This window comes from Passer domesticus, chromosome 5, assembly GCF_036417665.1.
Source record: "Passer domesticus isolate bPasDom1 chromosome 5, bPasDom1.hap1, whole genome shotgun sequence".
In the NCBI taxonomy this organism is placed as follows: Eukaryota; Metazoa; Chordata; class Aves; order Passeriformes; family Passeridae; genus Passer; species Passer domesticus.
Genome location: NC_087478.1, coordinates 70,865,784 through 70,872,581, shown reverse-complemented (window position 1 = coordinate 70,872,581; position 6,798 = coordinate 70,865,784).

The following is a 6,798-nucleotide window of genomic DNA, read 5'->3' as shown; positions in this document are numbered from 1 at the left end:
GAAAATAAAGATTTTTCTTATAATCATTGTAAAGAAGTCATGTGTATAATTTAAACTGGAGTTATTGCAGTTGATTCCCTTTTTTTGTTAAGGTGGAACAAATAAGTGAGGATTGTTGACCATTCACTGTAGGCCAAGTCCCAAAATAAGGACAGTATTGGTGTACTGAGCCTTGCAATGATCAGAACTCTTTGTAGATCTGTCTCCATTTACAAATCGTTGTTGACAAGGAGAGGAAAAGCAAGTAAGCAGCTTTTGAGGGCTTGTTAAACCCCAGTTAAACCAATTTTTTCACTCTGGTGTGGCAAATTATTTCCTTGCCCAATTTTGGCACAACAAAGAAATCATGTAAGGGGTTTTGCAGCTGGAATAAATACTAGAGGAGACTGGCAGCCTGGTGGTTTCATGAGCTCTCTGGCTACTGACCTTAACAGCAGTTTAGCAAAACAATTGAACCACCAATCATTGGTGGCTAGAGAAGAAAACACTGTTACAGTGCTTCAGTGAGGGAACAGGAGGAGTGTACTGAGGTAAGCAAATCAGTTATAAGTACGTAAGAGCAATCAAGTATGGTAGCAATAATCTAAGCCTGTCCTTCTGAAAGGCAGTTGAGTGTGCTAATGCCAGGAACAGGGACTGCAACTGGCTTTGAGACCAGCTCCAAGGAGCCCAGCAGGGACCTTGGTGCTCTGGAACTTCTGATCTGGGACTAGGACTGCCTGTCCAAGGGCAGTGACATAAATCCTTGTACAAATTTTATACACATGTAAAAATTTTTCCCCAAACTAAGGTCCATCCGAATGCAATATCTGCTAAATAACATTACAAAGTCCATCTATCTATGAATCCATTAAACAGCATAAGCTTTCCACTGCTGATCTTCCACAGCAGAGGTTTGCATCAGACAGGATTGCTCCTTTCTGCAGGATTTCTACAAAGGCTGTTTCTGGTTACTCATATGAAGCATCACATTATGTAGCTCTTCAAGTACAGATTTGGCAATGAGGAAAAAGATCTGGTCATTTTAAGAGTAATGACCTGTTCTAGTGACAGTGAGGTTGCCAGAATCTACCAACACTTGCAGCATTTGGCTGAAAATTACAGGACGACATACACTGAACAAATGGGAGAAAATGCAGGGTAAACTTGGATATTTCTCTCCCATGTCCTCAGCAGAGGAAAGGGAGCGATAGAGCAGCTCTAGTGGGCAGCTGGTACCCAGTCAGGGTCAACCCATCACACCATGATATGTATCAGTTTGCTTGTGACCAGCAGTGGGAAAAGGAACTATTACAGACTGGGCATGGTGGCAGATTGAGAGCTTCAATAGGAAGTATTTGGAAACAAAAGTAGAACTGGCAAAAATGGATTTAATCTAATTATATAATTTTTGTATGAAGACCCAGTATGGCTGCATTCTGCTTCAGATATTTTGGCAACTGCAGAATGCAATTGAATGTCTGGGCTAAATCCTTTTAACTGGAAATAGCAAATAATTATGCTCATTCCATGCATGATGACAGGAAAAAGATGAATTGGGAAGTTTTCTGCATCTAAGGCTTTCTACAAGTTATGGGTAGTCAGTACAGATTTGCCCAAAACCCCAGGTGCAGGTATTAGATAATCTGTTACATGAAATCACTTGATTTGATGTTGCTGTGGTATTGCTTATGACAAAATTAAATGTAAATGGTAATTTCCAAATGTCTGTCACAATCAACTGAAACAAAAAATATTCAATCTGTTGCTATAGATTCTGTAAAATGATTAACAAAGTGACAGCTTTAAAAAATGCTCCTGTTAAACTTGTAATGAAAGAACTGCAGCATAATCTGTATTTTGTGGTATAGGAAAGAATGTATTATCAGAGATGGGAAAAGACAGATCTAAGAGCTCATGTAGGGCATTAAACACAAAAATTAAATGAATTTTGGATGGTGTTAAGCCTTCCTTACAGTCCAGAACAGGCATAACCTCTCAGACTGACTTTCAATAAATAAGTGATTCTTCTATTTCTTTTCTTCAAAGCTTGAAAATTTTAAATCTTGAATTATAAATAGATTTTATAAACAAGCAAATATTTTTCATTTAATTAAAAAGAATGCTTTCTAAAAATATCAGAAAAAAATAGTGAAGAAATAAAGTCTGAACCCAAAAACCACAGAGGGCATTGTTAGGTGGTCAGGGACCTGATCTTTGACTTTGCTGTGAATGATCGTGGTGAAAGAAAGAACCTGGAATGTCAGGATAACTAATCATCTGGAGATTTCCCAGAAGATACCTAAATGCTGGAGATTTAAAAGTTCATCACAGCAAGGTGATCTTTGTGGCAGAAAAATTGCTCGCACTGAGACAATCTGCAGGAGCCAAGGAGAGTCCTTACTTTCTGCACTGTCTGCAAGCAAGAGCAGTCAAACATTTCCAACAACCAGGAAGGCACATCAACCATATTAACCTCTGAAGTGCAGCCCAGCAAGCAAGAGCACCTCTTCAGGGCCTTGACTGGCTTTGAGAACATCCTGCAAGGATCCAAAGAAATTCTCTGGCAGGTTTGTGATGTAGTTTCTGTCTTTTCAGTCAATGCTGAGTGACACAGAGGGTCAGGATCATCATCTTGGAAAGCTGGTTACCAATCTAACCAGTACAGGAAGAGGAGGCCTTTGCAGACTTTGTTTTATATGTCTACAGATAAAACTCTTCTCCTGACAGTTCCAAGTCGAAGAAAGGAACACATCTTTAGGCTGCCATTTGCTCTTGTGTGATTTCTTTATCCAAGAACCACAGGCAGCTGCATAGTGTTTAATCTACTGAGTGCCACATTTGTCAGAAGGGTTTACATCATCCTGCTGCTGCTTTTTATGTACAGTGGTATGTAGGCGATGTCCCAAAATTCAGATACATAATGGGTTAAATTTGGGTGAGAGTATAGGCTACAAAAGATTACTGAAACGTGGTAAAATTTTCAATTTAGAAATTAATATTTTCAAAATTATATTTGAGTTTATTGATGTGTTTCCTGACCTTCAGAGTCTACCTGCTTCCCTCGATCTGTTCAGTACCATGCTCTGTTTTGGTTGGACTGGAATTTGTTTACTTTTTAGCCCCTTTTGTTCATAGAGGACTTTGATTTCATGGGGTTTTTTTCATTTGAAGCAATGATATTGTCTGTGTGTAGTGGTCTTTTTTATGTGCTGGGCAGTTCAGCGCTTTTAACATATTTTTGATAAAGGTTGTTTTAATTTTGTTTTGTTTCTGCATCAGTTACCCACTCATTTATTTTTTATTCAAGAAGGTCCTCAGATCTTTGTAGCTTGCTGTGTGCTCATGAGGATGCAGCACTGAATTTTATGTTTGGTTACCTTTGCTATAGTTTGTCAAAATTTTATTTTGGGTCTTTATTAATTTGAAATAATTTCTTTGACTCAATATTTTGGTTTATGACACTTTTACTGAGATAAGAATTTGCGCAACTACGTCTTCTGTGATTAGGATTTAGAGCCATTTGAGCAAAGGAGAGGACTAAAGAAGCAATCATATCATTAATAATGAATAGCCTTGATCACAGTGAGGACTATTCAATTAAGGAACTCCATAGAAATGAGAATCATAGAGTAGCCAAGGAAACAATAAAAAACTTGGAGCACGTTCTGGTTAGGTAAGAATGCTGGTCCTTGCACCTCTTTCCACTATGAGTGGTTATTAATTATTAAGTGTGGGGGGGGTTTTTAGATTTCCTGATTCCCTGTTGAAGAGTTAAGGCCATGAATGAGTGAAGGCTCAGTCAATTTGATTCAATGCACATCTTTCCATTAAGATCATGTAAGTGTAAAGGTTTAACTCCTGTCTCTTAGGAAATCACTGTTTTCTCCCTTTCTGCTATGACTATGGAAGTGTTCATATGCACCTGCACTACCATGCTGAATAGCACAGCTTCCCAGAGAACAACTGCTCCAACTGAAGGAGCTGTCAGCATTTTCCTTTTTATTCCTGGCTTCTCCATTACAAGCTCAGAAACATGACACTGAATTTCTAAACGGAAGGATCAAAGCACAGCATTCAAAAATTTCGTGGTGCATTTTTTTGTTATAACCAAGGAGTGAGACCATTCTGGAGGGTGAATGCTCTGAAACTCTTCAGTTGGACTTTGATTTGTGTTCTGTGTTCAGTCTTAGCATGTTAGCTTGTGTGCTGCTTTTCTACCCCAGTGGAAAACAGTTTTAAATCTCATAAATGATAAAATCTAAATTAAGTCTGGGTTTTGGCTAGATTCCTCTAGGTACTCTGCTACAAACCAAGTCTTTGCAATTCTGGGGTGAGCATTTGGGTACTCAAGGTTATGATTCACCAGATTCAGCAGATAGCATGCAATCTGAGAAATAACTGGCACTTTAGAGGTAAAGACAGAAAAACTTCACTCCTCCAATCTTCTTGCTTTTTATCCACCGAATGCCATTTTAGAAATGTAAGTGCTTCTCAGAATTTAAGCAGACAGAAGTTTAAATAAGGTGAACTTGTTCAACTTTCCCCTAAAATCATAGCAACACTTTATACTGCTAGAAGCACAAAGGGCCTTATTATTCCCTTGACAGGTAATTTTCATGCAGAGAAACAGAAATTATGAGTTTGAACTAATAATGGTTATCTTGCTACTCCGTTGGAGAATTTTCCTCCTATAAAATAGGCTAAGAATTCAGAGTTCTCAATACTCAAATTGTCATGATCTGGAGAGGTCAAGGTCATGAGCAGAGAAACAGGTCCCATTCAAACTGCAACCCACCTCCAGTTCTTAATTTATTTGATGTCTTTTGTGGTGGCTGCAGTAATGCTATTCCTAAAGGCAACTACAAAGATGGAGAGGGAAAAATGGGAATGGTGTTCCATTCTACTGCACAGAAAGGATGAGGGAATCTCTAAAGCACTTAACTCCCTAAAACACTTGGGAAATTCTTTCCATTTGCTCAAGCAAGTGGAGCTGCAGCTCCTTCCTGAGCATGTGGGTGCTTCAGGAATTTACATCAGGCTAAGCTGACTGTTCTTTCCTTAGCTTCATCAGTGGGTTGGGACATTGCACCAACCTACATCTCCTCATGGTGACCCTGTGTGTTTTTATTGCCTTAACTAAAACAAAATATTTAGATACTATTTATATTGTAGTTGATCTGCAGAGACTGTTCTGTGACAAAAGGACATTTAAGATCAGTGTGTAGGCTGCAGATACATCTGAGTTATCATTTGTGTTTTCACATTTACACTAATTTTTCATGAGTTTCTTCAATTGCAAATGTCAGACTGTCATGCGGGAATGATACTGTAGATATGTATGTTAGGATTTTATCAAATATAAAGAAAATATTAATTCTGTAACACTGTTATTTGGACTGTGCTTTTCAATTCATCAGGCTTCAAGTAGAAGCAATGTGTTACACTTAGCTTCAATGTAAAATTAGCCAATATTTAAATTCCTTAAAACATGTGCTTCTGTAAAGTTACTCAGAGTGGGTATGTAATTTCTCAACAGGCTTGCTAAATAAATTAAGCACTCGAGGAATATTTTAAAGCTCTTAAGACCTTTCCTGAAAATGCTGCTGGAGAAAACATGTTTTGCAAAATTCTCTCATCTTCTAGTTACACTTTGGCCATTCATGGAAATAAAATTCCAGTTGCATAATTGTAGAAAGACAAGGATTAAAATGACTTTATAGACAGATCTATCAGCAACTGAGGCAAAGGAACCCTTTAGAGCTGTTAAAAATCTGGCCTTGGCATTGACTACATTCACTATAAATGCTGACTTAATGTACCTGGAAAACTGAATCTGAGAGCAAACAAAATATAAACTGCTGCTCCCAGTCCCAGAGATTGTCTAAAGGCATATATTACCTTCCCTAACATCTGTGAGAAACAGCAGCGTTGTGTTTACTGCTTACTGTGTATATGTAGGGAAAGCAGCTGCCTTTGGTTTCTAAAATAGTTTAAATACTTCTGTGCTTTCAAAAATGGTAATAATTTAATTCAAAAAAGTAAATGCTTTAAAATTGCCGTAATTTTAGTTAGATGCTCTGCTCTTTCAACGAGTGTGCACATGCACAAGTTCCAGAGCATTACCAGCAGGCTGGGCTACAAAATGCCAGAAACTGTGTCCCTCCAAGCAGTCATGTTTCCTTCTGTCTTGCCATCAGTTTTCTGGAGGCAGTGCAGGCTCATTAAAGCACTGAGAATGAAAGAAGTAAATAAATAAGTAAAAGTGTAATACAGCAACACTCCTTTCACAGCAACCCTACAGGTACAGTGCCAAAACCCAAATGGAATCAATCATTAATTACAAGTTTTGCTCGACTTAATGGAATCTGAAAACAATCTAAAGTGTACAGGGCATGGTAAGTGATGAATGTCAGGATAATGGGAAAAATTTAGCTTTCAGACATATCTACTGCACATTAACTCTGATTTGTCTTTAGATCAAACAAAGAGGACAATTTCAGGGACTACAGGACATGCCCAACTCACATAAATCAATATACTGCCTATTGAGCTATTGGAGCATTGCTGATATAGATAAAGGGCAGATCTAGTCCTGTATTATCTGTTCATCCTTAAGAGCAAAATTTTGCCAAGAAAAAGCTGAAGCTAGAACTTTCTAAAAACACACAGAGTGCATATAAACTAGCTGAACAGGACATGAGGCCAGAATTATTCAAAGTGTTCACTGACCAGAAAGCTGTTCTGAAAGAAGATCTTGCAGGCTGTATTGATGTACATTTCATTTCTGGGTAGAGATTAATATCACTGTATTTATCT